This window comes from Hippocampus zosterae, chromosome 16 (genome assembly GCF_025434085.1).
Source record: "Hippocampus zosterae strain Florida chromosome 16, ASM2543408v3, whole genome shotgun sequence".
Classification (NCBI taxonomy): Eukaryota; Metazoa; Chordata; class Actinopteri; order Syngnathiformes; family Syngnathidae; genus Hippocampus; species Hippocampus zosterae.
Window position 1 is genome coordinate 15,389,049 of NC_067466.1, and position 15,400 is coordinate 15,404,448.

General features: G+C 47.5%; 1 protein-coding gene across 4 annotated transcripts in view; it reads left to right on the forward strand.

The window, feature by feature from the left end:
- cadm1a (cell adhesion molecule 1a) overlaps positions 1–15,400 on the forward strand; it is a 218,813-nt gene that overhangs the window by 142,397 nt on the left and 61,016 nt on the right. The gene's annotated exons all lie outside the window — the stretch shown is intronic.

Sequence of the window (15,400 nt, forward strand, 5' to 3'; positions counted from 1 at the left end):
TGTCAATGGCAGTTTTCTTTTGTTGTTTTTCCTTTCAGTTGGTCCACGAAAAATGACAAAAACCACTTCAAATCGTCCGATTGACCGCAGTGTGTTTTGTACGGCAAATATTACGGCGATTCTGTGAAAATCCGAACAGTCATTCGCCGGCATCCTGAAGTTGAGTGCGTTCGACGTTTGAAGTTTTGGCCCTTGACGTTAACATCGAACCGTCGTTAGCAAAGATCGTAGCGTCAACGCGACCTTTTGATCGACCAAAACGGTCGAGACGTTGGCAACCGCCATTGAAGAGGCGTCGTCGTGTCACTTTTGGCGCTAGGAAGTGGAGCTAAGTCCACCCTCGGACACAACTTCAGACCGTCCGCTGATTTTTTTCCAGTCTTCCAAAGTAACAATTCAGTTTTTCCTTTTGTCGACTTCAATTTACTGTCTTGTTTTCTGGTTCCCGAGACAAAGTTCGGTATGAGTCGCTCAGCAACGGTAACGCCTTCGAACGATTCCTGTCCGTCCGTCCTTCTGTTGGAGACTTTGCCGCCAAAGTCTCATGACTCATTTTCAGATCCGGAGCCTAAAGACCTTATCCCCGTCACTTTCCGTATGGCGATGTAATAAACATGTTATCGTCGAGTAAATCGTAATCTTCTGAGATTAGGCGGGACCGCCGGGAACGTTCGCCGCCAAATGTATTCAAAGCGTCCGGATTTTCTTTTGAAGAGGCCTATCATTAGCATGCCGAGAAAAGCCGGCGCGAAAGAAAAGAAGCCAGCCGGTCCCGCCTCTTGTCTTTTGTGTCGGCGATGTTGTCGCCTCATGACTTTGAGGACAAGGAGCTGGAAAAAAAGACACGCGAATTTGATTGTTAGCCTTCGCCGTCCGAGGTGAAACCTGCCGGCGAGGACCCGCCTGGCAGCACCGCCGGCTGTCATTCACGGCGCTCCGCAATCTTTTTTTTTTTTTTTGATGGATGGACACAAAAGCCGGCGTGTAAACACATCCCTCTCTCCTTGGCTTTGCATTTCAAAGCCCCTGGCGATGCAAAACCCCCCCCAAACAACCGCCATCCGTCCCCATAGCATCGGCGGTTCTCTGCGCTCACCTTTGATTTGTGGCCATGTTGTTCTCTCTGGCCCCCCCCGTCACTAGGAAGCTGCCGCCATGACGGATTGAACTTTGCTAGGCGAATGTTCCCGCCCGGACGGGGCGGCAGAGAAATCCCCGACCCGTGGCGGCATAGCAAGTTTTAAGGCTGGCGCGGACCAAAGCGTAAATGAGGCCTTACCCGTCTTCCTTTTTTAGGAGAATTGGAACTTGGAACAGAAACGTTTGTCTTTAACCCTTTCGGGGACTGCGGTTAGCGCAGTGGGCAGCTTATCAGGTTACAGGTGCTCATTATTTGCGCATGGAAAGGTTAAGTTGCCGTTTATTAAGCCACAACATTTTTTTTTCCTTTTTTTTTTATTGTTCTGCGATTCCAACCTAGGCCTTGTAGTTTGGCCGATGTGACTCGCAGTCTAAGCGAACGTGGCTAGCTTGCGGTGGCTAGCTTGCGGTGGCTAGCTTGCGGTGGCTAGCTTGCGGTGGCTAGCTTCCAGTCGCTACGTTCCGCTCTTTAAAAATGCTGTTTTGCCTTGAAATGAAAAGAATGGCGGCGTACCCGGAGAGTTAGCCCGACTGACAAGAACACAGTCGCATCTCATGATGGCGACGCAAATGCCGGGCTTGATGACGTCTGTGTTGTACTTTGAGTTGCTTGCGGTTGGACCTTTTTAAAGGTAAACTTTTCAAAAGTCTCCCCCGAAAATTGGATCGTATTTCTCCGGCAAACTCCCATTTAGCGTCATGTTGTTTTCAAGAGCTTAATGTCCTTTTTTTTAGGTCACTCCAATGTTGTTTTGACCATTTTTTTCCCCCACCTTCCGTTCAGGAAACCGACTCAAATGAAGATTTTCATTTGAGCGTGACGTTCCCCGGTTGTTTCCTTGTTTCCGTTCCACCGACAATAGTCCCCTTTCCCCCTTCCCGGTCTCCCCTCGTCATTTATCAGGCAGCACCGTAGGCCTGTTTGGCTTAATAAGTCTGTTTGTCTTTGCACTCGCAAGGTTGGCTCCCCACAGCAGTCTTGCGCAGCAGAAGCAGGAAAGAAAACCTTTGGGGGTCGTCGCTTTAATTAGACCCCACGACGGCGGGTGGAGGGTGACGGTAATGCCGGTACTGCGCGTCTGATTGCGTGCTGAGATTTCTCCGGCAGTTTGGGAAAAGTCATTCGATGAACCTTCAAGTCTTGTTTCTTCTCGCCCTCATTTGGTTTGTGTCAAACTCTGGCAGCGCCATATTTCAGAGGCTGCCTTCTTTTAATGATGGCTCTGGTGGGCCACGCCGTGGTCGGAGTGTCCGCATTAGTACTACGAAGGAAGGCCCGAGAGGTTCCTTTACGTTCCTTCAGGCCGTCTTTAAAACTGAGCGGCCTTGGCCTTCTAGAAGAGTCTTACGCGGAGGAATCCTAATGTTGAAATTCAGGGAAAATGCTGCCAAGAAAATCAGACTAAACTTTCCAATTCCTGCATTTGGGCCACAGCGTGAAGTACTTGTTTACAATTAGCGGAGACGCTCTTATTTTTGTGAGGCCATTATAAAAATGTTTAAAAAAAGAAAAAATTTAAAAAACCTGTGCAGCCAATAAAACGGTTTTATGATCCTTTGCTATGGGAAACCTGAAATGATGGCTTGTTAATCCATACAAGGGTTTTGGTTACCTTGCTTTTTTTGATGAAACCAGAAAAAAAAATAATAAAAGCACGTAGCAAAACCGTCAAGGCTTGCCATGCGCGTGCGGCGCTTCTCTTGAAATTATACTCAGCTTGAGGCAAACCCCGGGGCGACTGATCTTTGATTTGGACAAAAGGACAGATCTCCAACATCTGCCCCGAGGGGCTTTTGCTTCCCATATCTGCTTGTCCTTCCCCCCCGTCTTTGTTTTTCGGCATGATAAGATCCGGTGCGTCGCAAGACGCGTACGGTCCCCCTTTTCAAAAGAACAGAAGCGAAGCGAAAGTCTTCATTGTCATTTTACGGGCAAAGCCACAAAGATTATGTAATACAATGACAATAAAGGCGATTCTGAAAGAAATATGCCCAAATTGGGACAGTGTGTCCAATTCTCTTATCCGATTAAAAATGTGCTCTCCGGTTGATGCAAGCTCTTCTCGCCATTGACGCTTGGTGTAAGATGACTTGTGAATTAACCGACAAGCCTCATTATCTCAAAGGTTGTTTGAAATCCGCGCACGGCTACGGGAAGAATAGCCGATGACTTATTCACACCCCTTTTGATAGCTTAGTCCTTTCGGAGAGTGCAAAGCCTTCCAGTACGGCCAAAAGTTTGTTTTTATACGGCATTCAATAAAACCCCCGATGTGCTCGGCTGCCAATCAAACGTAGCTGTCGGCCAAAAAAAAAAAAAAAAAACGGCCGACTTTTACAAAGAGCGTACGCCTTCCCTTTGATGTGTACGTTTTGCTGTATGCGTACAACTTCGGGGGGCAAAAAACCCAGTGGATGAACCCAAAAGATTTAAATCACCATCTTGTTTCATGCTTGAAATGTGGGAGGGTCATTGCTAACAATCACATCCATCGTCGCTGGCGGTTAGCATGTCGGTTAGCATGTCGGTTAGCATGTCGGTTAGCATGTCTTGTTCCAGCACGCGATTGAGGTCATTTTATTTTATTTCATTTGTTCCAGTTTTGGATCTTTCTCAGTGTTTCTTCGAGACACCGGTTAGCTGTAAAGATCCAAACCTGCCCGGCGTGTCTGGTTAAAACTTTGGCATTTGTCTGCGATTACCACCTGTCAGTACCTTGTGGCACCGGCAGACAGAAGGCTCCCTTAACAGCTTCGCCTGTCACCGCGCCGCCTGAAGGGCGACGGCAAAGAATCGGCGCAGCTGCCGAGCAGGTTGAAGCGAGCGGCCGATGTCGCGAATGTCACCGTCAAAACGGCGCTTCTATTGGAGCCCCGGAGTCATGGCTGATTGATAACTTTGATAGAACGCTTCTCAAGCTGCGTTCAAGAGCACCTTTCGAGCCTGGCGCACCTTACATGAAAGAGATACAAATCGGAAGGGGGTGCTGAATGACGATTGCGATGCTGACGTTGACAGGCGTCGGGTCAAAAGGAGGGCCGCCCGTCGTCGGCGCCAAGCTAAGTAAACTGTAGGCTGTCATATGTGTGTGTTCCACGCCGCGTCGTTTACCTGTCGGGGGCTTTGAACACATCAAGGGGCAGGGAAATGGACAATTGGCAAAAGCTTTTGAAGCTGGTGTACGTGTTCTTGCTAAAGCAACAATATGTAACATACACTGAAGGCTTTGAAACCACCTGAATGCTAAATTAGCCTCTAATGAAGACATAAATAAATAAGGTGAGCTTCACTTCATATATACAAGCCATCTTATTCAGTGGTTCTTTCACATACCACTCGAGGAAATCCGTGTACTTTAATGTAACAGAATTAGCATAGGTGCTAACATTACACCGGCGCAAAAATGATTGTTAGCATTAGCCCGTTTATCTATTGACGTCCATCCATCCCTTCTTGGTGTCACCAAGATGACGCCAAGGCAATATTTTTATATTCGACAAGGCCATGGCCTGAGCATAAAAATAAAACGATGAACAGATAATAGATTAAAAAAAATATATATCGAAAATATCCTGATAGATGCTTTAAAATGACCATTCATTTACTGGCCGGCAGAATTTTATTTTTCAATTAGCAGAACAAGCTAGCAACTTCAGTCTCCCTGGCATTGCAAGTTGAACAACAATCAATTAGCCATTATTGATTGGCCAGAGTTTCCCCACTGTCACTGTTAGATTCATAGGGATTTGTGATCGCGCGCATGCTAGCACTGTCGACGACGCACACGGCGGCTCAGCGTCTACGCGGACTTAAAAAGAGGGCTTTAATAAGCATTTTGCGCCTCCCAATATCATTGGCTTTGATGTGTGTGTCTGTGTGTGTGTGTGTGTGTGTTTTTTTAATCTGGCTTTGCAGTCGCGATTTAGCGCCGGTGATGCTGCTGTGTGGCATGCATGATAAATGTAATTAATCAGTCACAGATAACTTACTCGACATGGCAGCGCTCACTCGTCGCGATTGTCGGAGTGAAGGGAGCGGGCGTTCGTCACGCCGTGTTCCGTGTTGGATTTGGATTGTTCTATTAGACGGATGCGCACCAAGTATGCGAGATGAAGTTATACATCTTCATCTTGACGGCATTTTTTTTTTTCCCGGGTACGTTCGGCACTGCTGTTTCTAATATCGTCGTCCATCAAAAAGAGGTTTAGTAGGACGGAAACCTGACTTTGTCAAATGTATTTACCCGTCCATAATTATCTTGAATGACGAGTTTAATTTATTCCGTGACCACGCCGGCACGCCCTCGTGAAGATAAATCGTATGCGACACGGATGAATGTTATCGTAGCACCTAACTGACACTTTGGACATTCCTCCTTTCTCTGAGGAGTGTACTCGCTTTTGTTGTCTCCTTTTCAAAGCCAAGTGTCATTTCCGCATCATCCCCTCAAAGAAGGACATTTAAAAAAAATATGAGGGGTGTAACCCACGACGTAACACTTCAGATGTCCTTGTCAAGTGGTCTCCATTCCTGCCGATTTATTGCAGCGTGGTGTTTATTTGTGTGGAGGATGCGATCGACGATTATTGCGTGCGATCCCCACTTATGCAGATGATACTGCGACGGGAGGTATTTAATGCGAGTGGTACCTTTGAAACAGATGCGACTATATTTCATTGAAATATTCATTTTTGTTGATAGCAGCCTCAATAAATAGCTTTTATCATCTGATAAAAACAAACGGGACAATGGGGGAGGGGGGGGGGGGAGAAAGACTTAAGTAATTGCTACGGTAACAAATGGTCCCGTCCCCTGAGTTGCGTGTTATACCGTGTAATTATTCCACGTTTAATAGGCGCGTCCTCGTTATCGCGCAGGACCGCGGTGATGTAGAGTCGTCGCGTTGCCGCTCTTTTATTTCCTGTTTGTGCATGGCGGAACGCACGCCATCAAATAAAGTTCAGTCAAGACACTGTAAAGCACAAAATAAACATTTTTTTAAAAAATTCAAATGGGGATTTCTGGCTTCGGACTTTCGGAGATAAAAGAATCCTTTGGGCTTTTATCGCTTGGAATTGTTGTAAGTGTGGCTTTAAGCGCCAGCGCGGTTTGATATTCGCTTTCTTTTTGAAGCTGGAATTCCCCATTAAAGAGGGACCAACCCCCCCGACCCCCCCGCGCTTTAATAGATGAACCTGAAATAGTTGAATTCATACCATGACCGTGTTTGCAACTCAAAGCGCTTGTATTTTAAATCGGTTTGCTCCTTCGAAATGAATGGAAAAGCCATTCATCGATTAATCTGACGATCAATTTGTCGATTAATCGAGGCGTCGGATTCCAGCACGCTTTACTTTCCACACGTGGATTCAAAAACTTTATTTCAAAAAGGCCATGCGGCTAATGCTCATATGTAAATGTTGATTTTGTTATGGCACCGGTGTCAAACTCAAGGCCCCCGGGGCCAGTTGTCGCCCGCCGCATCATCTTATGTCGTCCGCTGTCATCGAAAGCGACGGAATCCTGAGAACGTTGACTCATCGTCAGTTGTCGATTATTCGTGTTGTGAAGCTCACTCGCAAAAAACGGTTTTTGCTCTCAACTCAAAGCAGAGAAAAAAAATCGGGCCAAGTGGCGTCATAACTTGAAAAACTTGACAGTTGGGAGTCTTAAGTCAAGGCACCGCTGTTGATTATCTGCCAATAATAAATGTACATTCTCTGCGCAGATGCGTAGCGGTTTAGGATTTGCGGGGGTGGGGGAGGGGGGGGGGGGGGATTTTGAGTGACAAATTGAATTAGTGCGGGATGCTGAGTGCGGCAGGTGTACAGCAGCGCTCTCCGTCGACTTGACGGGCTGCGTTCTCTGACGGACGCATCTCGCTCGGGGCTCGCCGGGGAATTGCAGCTCGTGACGGGGAAACGAAGGAACGATCGGATCAAGCGGGCGCCGCGCTGTCAGCACTGTTGGCCGCACGCTCGCGCAAGCCGGAGCGAGCGCAATCAAAGCCGCAGCCGGCTACGAACGAATCGTTACCCTCCTATGGTGAATTCCTCGAAAAGATTAACTTTTTGACGACGTTTAGATGGCATCGCCGTAAAAAGATTCACAGCTCAGCCATCTGTCGAGTTGACTTTTTCCGTTTGGCCGAATCCCCTTGCAGGAGTTTGTCAAACACAAAATTAGGTGGGAAAAATAAAGATATTACGACATACCTTTTTTTTTTTTTTTTTTTTAACATACAGTATATTTGGTTTGAGGCCATTTGCACATTTGCTATGATCTCTTGAATGACTAAAGAAAGTGAGAAACAATGCGTAAGAGTCTTTGTGAAGGAAAGACAGATAAATGCTCAGCAGGGAAAATGGCTGAAGACAATGTAAGGACCATGAAAAAGAAATACGGCGTATTTTTATTTATTTTATTTTTTTTGCGAGGTATCATGATGAGCCTTTTTAGGTTATTGGATAAAAGCCTGGACTTACCTCTGAACACGTGACAGAACGACGTGTGCTCTCTCAGCACTTTAGAAAACAGGCCAAAAAATAAAAATAAAAAAAAGCTAAACGAGCATTGTTGCAACCAAGCAGTTGTTTTTTTTTTTTTTCTTCTTCTTTTTAAAACATCATCACTTTAGACCACCCGAGACAAATGGCACATCTTGAGAAGCATGCGGAAGGATGAAGCATATCCTATTAAGCAGAACTGAGCGCGTGTACTCCTAAAATCTGCCAATTTTTTTTCTTTTTTTTTTCTTTTTTTTTTTTTTTTTTTTTTGCACGATACCGCGCCGGGGCTAATTCTTCGCCGCCGTCCGAGCAACTCCTCGGCCATATTGCGCCAAGTCGGGCTCGAGACGTCTGGGGAATTCTCTCAATCCGCTTACCAGAAGCGTGTAGTGTTTATCCTTGGCGCAGAGCATATGCTTGATTTTTTTTCTTTTTTTTCGAAATTCTTTTTTTTTTTCTAATTCTTTTTTTCCCCCTTTTTTTCTGTGATGCAGCGTGAGAGCCACATCTGGCAGCGGAGTCTTCTTGACAGTAATTTGCCTCGCAATCTGGTCTTCCAAAGGTTCGGAAGATCAAGGATGCGTTATTCGGATACTCGGTTGACGTTCCCCTTTGTTAGCCGGGCTCTTTTTTGTTTTTTTTTTTGTTTTTGTTTTTTTGTTTTTAGCCGTTTGATCGTCAAATCTGAAAAAATAACAATACTAAAAATGTTTCTTCATGTGGTAGTTACGGTTCAGCGTGCGAGTGGAAAAGTCGGTTGGTGTCAGTTTGTCGTTGGTTTCGTCTGTAGGTTGGTCAGGCGCGTTAGTTGCTTTCGTTCGTTGCTTCATCGCTTATTCAGTTGGTCACTGAGGCTGATCTGTCGGTCGATTGATCAGTCTTTTCGGCCAATTAGTTGGTTCGTCGGTTGGCTAGTTTGTTGGAAAGGAATCGGGTGACTCGTTGACCTTGGGTTCGACCTGATTGAAATATTCGGGTGTTCCGGTGAGGTTCGCTTGGGCCGTACACTTGCCGGTTTGAGTCGTGGGTGCCAACTGCTGGTGCGCCAAATGTCCAAGTGCGATCGACTCAGACCCCCCCCCCCCACGCCCCCCCTTCCGGCAAAAAAAAAAATCTGGCCGTGTGTCCCCCCCCCCCCCCAGCTTTGGCAGTCTAACGGCGAGCCCCAGGTGGCCCCAGGCCCACACGTTGCCCACCACTGGCTTGGTAGCAAATGAACAGGTAAAGATTCGACCTGGGGAGCCTCCGACCGCCTCGTCTCAGCATAGCAGATGTCAGATATACCCCCCCCCCCCGCCCCCCTACACACACACACACACAACTTCGGATGAATAATGGATGATTCATTGGGTGAACTTGATGCAGACTGGTGTCATTTAATCATTACTCGATTGAAGGGCTGATGCGCTGCGCGGCCCACCCAGCAACACCTGTCACCGATTCTTCAGTCATGGACGCCTCTTCTTTTTTATTTTTATTAATTTCTTTTTTTTCTTTTTTAGTGTTGGCGCACACTAGGTTTGAACAATCCTCGTGGTGATTGACAAGGAAGACATCCCGCCCCTCAAGCATAGGCCCACTTAGACCCCTGGGTTGTGACTTTGCTGCATGGGTGGCGTTTAAAAAAAAAAAAAAAAAACAGACGAGAGGCAGATCCCAAAATATGCTCAAATTGCCTCATTATTTATTGAAGCTGAAGAGTGGAGGGGGTGTGGAGGGGGTGGGGGGACAGCCCACAGCTTTTCTTCTAAGTGGGTGCTGGTTTTGTGCCTACCGTTGCTCTTTTTTTTTTTTTACAGGGACAACTCAAAACTCATCCACGGGTTTTTGCAGCATTTGTTTTATTCTACAAGCAATCGGCTCAATGATCTTTTGGAATTAAAGAAAAAAAAATCCCCAATTTGATGTCGTTTTTGAAGAACGGAACCGCCGTTTACTTGTGATTCGACGACATGGCAACCGGTTGCATTTTGCCTTGCCAAAAATCCGATATAAATAATATATTTTTGTGAAATCCCAAATTTTTAGCCCCAATGTCTATCAGATACCACCTGACAATTTTCTGAACACAACTTTGACTGCTTTTCTCGTAAAACAAAATCGAACTTTTTCTCTTTGGAATTGGGGCTATTTTTAGAATTGACTATTCGACCATCCCTGTTAGGTGCAGTTACTTATTTTGTCCACTTGGTGTCCCCGTGTTCACATTTGCATACTTTAGGCTTCTCTTTTGGGAAAAAAACAAGACTTTGCGGATTTTTCATTTTCAATTTCAATTATTGTTTTTGTAATTGATTGATTGGAGTTAGTCACGTCATCGTTGCATCCTCATTCCTGTCCAAGTGATCGCGTTATTCATATTTCTGATCGGAGGTGTTTTTTTTTTTTTCTCAGAAAATGTTTCAATCACACGACTTGAAGGGGCATTCTTGTTCCAAATCGTATTTAAAATTGTTTTTCTTTTTAAATGGACTGCTCAGTCCAATCTGGCCAATTCACCCGAGGTGTCGTTTCCTTCCTTTATAGCCAGCACCGCTTTCCTAACCTTCATTATATCTTTGTTTTCCATCTTCTCCTCCGAAGAACCATCAAGCGCGAGTTTTAAATGAGCCTGAGCGAGTCGGAAAAGACGATGCGTCGTTAGCCCTCAAACAGCTTCAGGAATGGAAGTCTTATCGATGCGCGTCAAGTCCTCGGGGGAGGGGGTGGGGGGGGGGGGGGGGGGGTTCCGCTCAAAGGACATTTGGGGTCTTTCATCCTTGACATGAAGGTGGCGGGAAACATTATTGAGGCTCCACAACATGATAGAGGTCCCCCCACCCTCCTCCACCCCGCCATCTCTCTCTCCGCTTGAAAGGCAAGAGTCATCTTCCCCCCCCCCCCCCCTTTGAGAGCGAAGCCTCATCCAGTAATTGACTGAAATGGCTGCTCTTTTCTTCCTGCCTGCTTTTTTGAGGTAATTGCTATTTATGAAGTATTTATGGTCCATCATCTGCCGGTGTCAGCTCTGCGCTGCCGAATGTATGTGCCGGATAGAAGACGAAGAAGAAAAAAAGAAAATCCCTTTTGCATGCGCAAAGTGTATCTCTTGTTGTGTCGGGTTGAGATATTCATGAATTCCAATGTCCTGCTTCGGTGCACTTAAATTACAGCATAAACAGGGCATTTTTTTTTTGTGGGGGGGTAGGGGGGGGGTCTTTTATTATTGTGCAGTTTCAGCGACTGGCGTCAGTGCCCCTGACGTCTTTGATATAAATTGAAGCGATGCTGACGCCGCCGTCGCTAATTGAGAAATGGTAGAATGCGGCGAAAGCATCTGGTCAATAAAAGTAAATTGGATGCTATTTATTGATTACTTGAACAAGGCGCTTTGGCATCGGTTGCGTTTGCGTTCTTCGAGCTCTAGGAAGATTGTTTTTTTTTGGGGGGGGGGGTTCTCAAGAGACTCAAAATCGCAACACCGCTCGCAGATATCAAAGTCCTTACTTTTCAGATGAAGGAAATACCGACAGTCCTTTCGAGGCCTCCTGTTGGTTTTCGCGTCCTTGGTGACTCATCAACTTTGCTAAGTACTGCTCACGTCAGTTCGGTTGGAATGATGTCGGAGGTTTTGCAGATGAAGGAAAAACCCTACCGAGGTTCTAAACCAGGGGTGCCCATTAGGTAGATCCTGATCTACCGGTAGATCTAAGACAGGTCCCAAGTAGATCCGAGGAGTGTCGAGAAGAAAAAAAACCAAACAACCATTTGTGTGTCTTTGTACATATTACTAATATATTTTTTGTGTTAATATACACTGCACACTAATCATCTTATTAGTCTCATTTTCACTAAAAAAAAAAAAAAAATTACTAAAATAAAGGGGCGGCCCGGTAGTCCAGTGGTTAGTACGTTGGCTTCACAGTGCAGAGGTACCGGGTTCGATTCCAGCTCCGGCCTCCCTGTGTGGAGTTTGCATGTTCTCCCCGGGCCTGCGTGGGTTTTCTCCGGGTGCTCCGGTTTCCTCGCACATTCCAAAAATATGCGTGGCAGGCTGATTGAACACTCTAAATTGTCCCTAGGTGTGAGTGTGAGCGTGGATGGTTGTTCGTCTCTGTGTGCCCTGCGATTGGCTGGCAACCGATTCAGGGTGTCCCCCGCCTACTGCCCGAAGACAGCTGGGATAGGCTCCAGCACCCCCCGCGACCCTAGTGAGGATCAAGCGGTACGGATGATGAATCTCACTCACACCTCACTCACACTCACACCTAGGGACAATTTTTAGAGTGTTCAATCAGCCTGCCATGCATGTTTTTGGAATGTGGGAGGAAACCGGAGCACCCGGAGAAAACCCACGCAGGCCCGGGGAGAACATGCAAACTCCACACAGGGAGGCCGGAGCTGGAATCGAACCCGGTACCTCTGCACTGTGAAGCCGACGTGCTAACCACTGGACTACCGGGCCGCCTTTATCTCCAACATTCCACAGTGAATTCCAAAATCCTCAATCAATCAATCAAAAATCCTAATCCGGTCAGTGCATTCGTAACACAAACGCCATTGTCAACGTTATTGTGGGAACAGAATAACACGCGCTCAATGTTGTTCTTGCCGTTCCGGTTCTCCGCCCGTTCGGGCTTTATCTCTCGCGCGCTGTGCTTATCCTAGCGCACGGCTCTCAGTCCACATTGTGAGCGACGGAGCTAATTGTTGCCGCTCATGCATTTCTCCGCCGATTCAATTACACGCCACTCTGGACAGGCATGAAAAAAAAAAAAAAAAAAAAACGAGGGTGGGAAACTGGGGTCTCTCTATGTGTGGGAGAATGGAAGAAGAATGAAAAGGTAGACGGCTAACTAAAAGGCGGGGTGGTGGTGGGGGGGGGGGCATTCAAGAGGGGAATAAGAGCAGTCTCTTGAGTCATATTTATGGATGGGGAGGGGAAATAAGACCACTGGAGTGTGTACTTTAAATGTCTGGGCTCTTTAATGGCCATTTTTGTCTTTTTGTTGGAGCCACCTTAGCTGCTTTAATTTAAATGTCGTGAAACTTCTGTTTCAGATGCAAATCTTCATTTTTCGGGGGCGGGGGGGCTTTTAACTAAGTGCAAATTGGCAGACGGTGACAAACTCGACAAAAAAACGACTTCAAGCTTTCTACTGTCACTCAAAGTTGACGTTTACGATCAAATCATACACAATTGTGGATTCAAAACAAACGTGCAGCGAGTCTGTTTGGCTTCAGGCTTACAAAAAATTGCAAAACGCCCTCGAAGAGCTAGCAAATAGCATTGCTATCGTGTTGTTTGAAGTAACGGATTGTGCACATAGAAAGACATCGTAATACTCACGTGCATGTATTCTTTATCCTCTGCGAAGAGCAACTAATATTACTACGGCTGTATTATGCTGCCCCCTCGTCCCCTCTCCTCTGATTGGTCTCGCCTCCCAAATAAGAAGATTAGCTTCGTACCTTCCTCCGCCGTAGCCGGCGAAGGGGCGGGGGGGGGGGGGGGGCTGCGGCTTGACGTGGCAGAAAATGGGCCGCGGATTCAGAACGTAACCTCATTCGCCCGCGCCGCCGCCATTGTGTCAAATTGGACGCGCAAGTACGGCGTATCCGCGACAGTTCACGCCGCACCCGTGCGGACCTCGGGAATGCACGAGCAAGAGTGGGTGGGGAGGGGGGGGGGGGATGGCGGGGGCGATAGCGTGGAAAATGAAGTGCCGTCGACTGTAACGTGTCGCCGTCGTTTATTTCCTCCTGCTTATATCGAGCCTGTTACTCGGGAGCGGGCGCGTGCAGCGAAAATGGCCTCTTGTTATTGTAGCTCTTGATCAAGCGGTGATAGGTCAAGACGACCGCTCCGAGCGAGGAATATTGCGGACGCTGCGTCTTATGTCTCGACTGGAGGGCACGCTCTCCTTTTTTTTTTTTTTTGTGCGACGGGATTAAAGCATCCGTCTTGCTCGCCCCGCTTCTCCCCCCGCTAATGGTATTAGGAAAAATGGGCGGATCGGTTTCAGGAGTTCTGTTCAGGAACATCTGATGCGGGCACCGGCTGATTCAATTAAGTAAAGAGCAAGGCTGGAAGGGAATGAGTACATTGCGTAATAGCCTCAAGCGTTTGTATCGGTAAAAGGCAGACAAAGAAAAACACGCGCACACGTTTATACTCTCGTTAGCGCCAGCCTCTTACGGGATCGACCGAGGCTGAATAAACTTCGGGCGGATATTTGTTAAAACGCGGTTGAGACGGACAGCGCTTAGTTAGGTTCGGTGACTCTCTGGCGCCCCCCTCTGGGATCAGCTCGGAATGATTTTCCCCATCCGCAAACTAAGATAAGATAAGATAAATTCATTCATCTTCCGAGCCGCTTGATCCTCACTAGGGTCGCGGGGGGTGCTGGAGCCTATCCCAGCCGTCTTCGGGCACCAGGCGGGGGACACCCCGAATTGGTTGCCAGCCAATCACAGGGCACACAGAGACGAACAACCATCCACGCTCACACTCACACCTAGGGACAATTTAGAGTGTTCAATCAGCCTGCCATGCATGTTTTTGGAATGTGGGAGGAAACCGGAGTACCCGGAGAAAACCCACACAGGCCCGGGGAGAACATGCAAACTCCACACAGGGAGGCCGGAGCTGGAATCGAACCCGGTACCTCTGCACTGTGAAGCCGACGTGCTAACCACTGGACTACCGGGCCGCCCCAAGATAAGATAAGATGAAACCTTTATTAGTGTCACAATGGAGAAATTCCCAATTCAGAGCGGGAAAGTTATGAAAGGAAGAAGTAGAAGAGCAAAATATAGGAGCTGCTGTAAAGTCAGAAACGGCTTTAGGACAACATCAAACGCTTTGGACAGGCGCTTTACCGCGTTGCTGAAAACGAACTCCGCTTATTGGGTTTTTGTTTCACTTTTGCTCGTAGTGACTCAGTCCCGGCGCGTTAATGTAACTGCCTTAGCTACGGTAATAATAGCAAACCTTTTGGAAACGCTTTAAGCTTGTGGATTTTTTTTATTTTCAGCGCTGACAGTTTGCAAAGTGTGAACCAGCGGCAGCGTAAGAGAAAGCGGCGGTCGTATTTCGAGCCGATCTATGTTTGGTTGCGCTTTAACACCTCAAATAGGTTTCCGCCACCTCCACGGGACAATCTGACGTGTTTATGTTCTCCCCCCCCCCCCCCTACGACCTTCCCAACTGAAGCATCTCTTCCCCAAGCTCCAAGGTCACTCGCTCTACAGGCGCGGCGGCGGCGGCGGCGCGGCACTCGTGTCGTTTGTTAAATTGGAGGCAATTCAAGGTATTCGAAGCCGAAAGAGAGACCGCTTCACTTGAATGCCCCCCCACCACCACCCCTCCCTCCCCTTCGCTAGATTTCTCAGGCATTCCGGACTTTCATAGGGTGAGCCCCAAATCAGTTTCTCCACTTCCTCTCCACTCCGGCACAGTCGAGTGGGCCGCCTATCGCGCCGCCTCTTTGGCGTCTCTTCGCACCGCCAGGTCCCAACGCGCTCTGGAGCCATTGGGTTTCCATTACCCGCAAATCCATTCCGCTCATTTAAAATTGATGGTTGTGGACCTTCGCTTGACCTCCCGAGATAAGGGCGCCCCAAGTCCTTTCCCTTTTAAAACACCTCAAGGATTAGACGCAGAGCCGCCCCGCCCGCCCACGCCGCTTTGCGCGGCAATATTTGAGAAGTATCTTACTCTTGATTGATGATTTTTCTGGTGAGAGGATGAGTCGCTTTTATCGGTTGG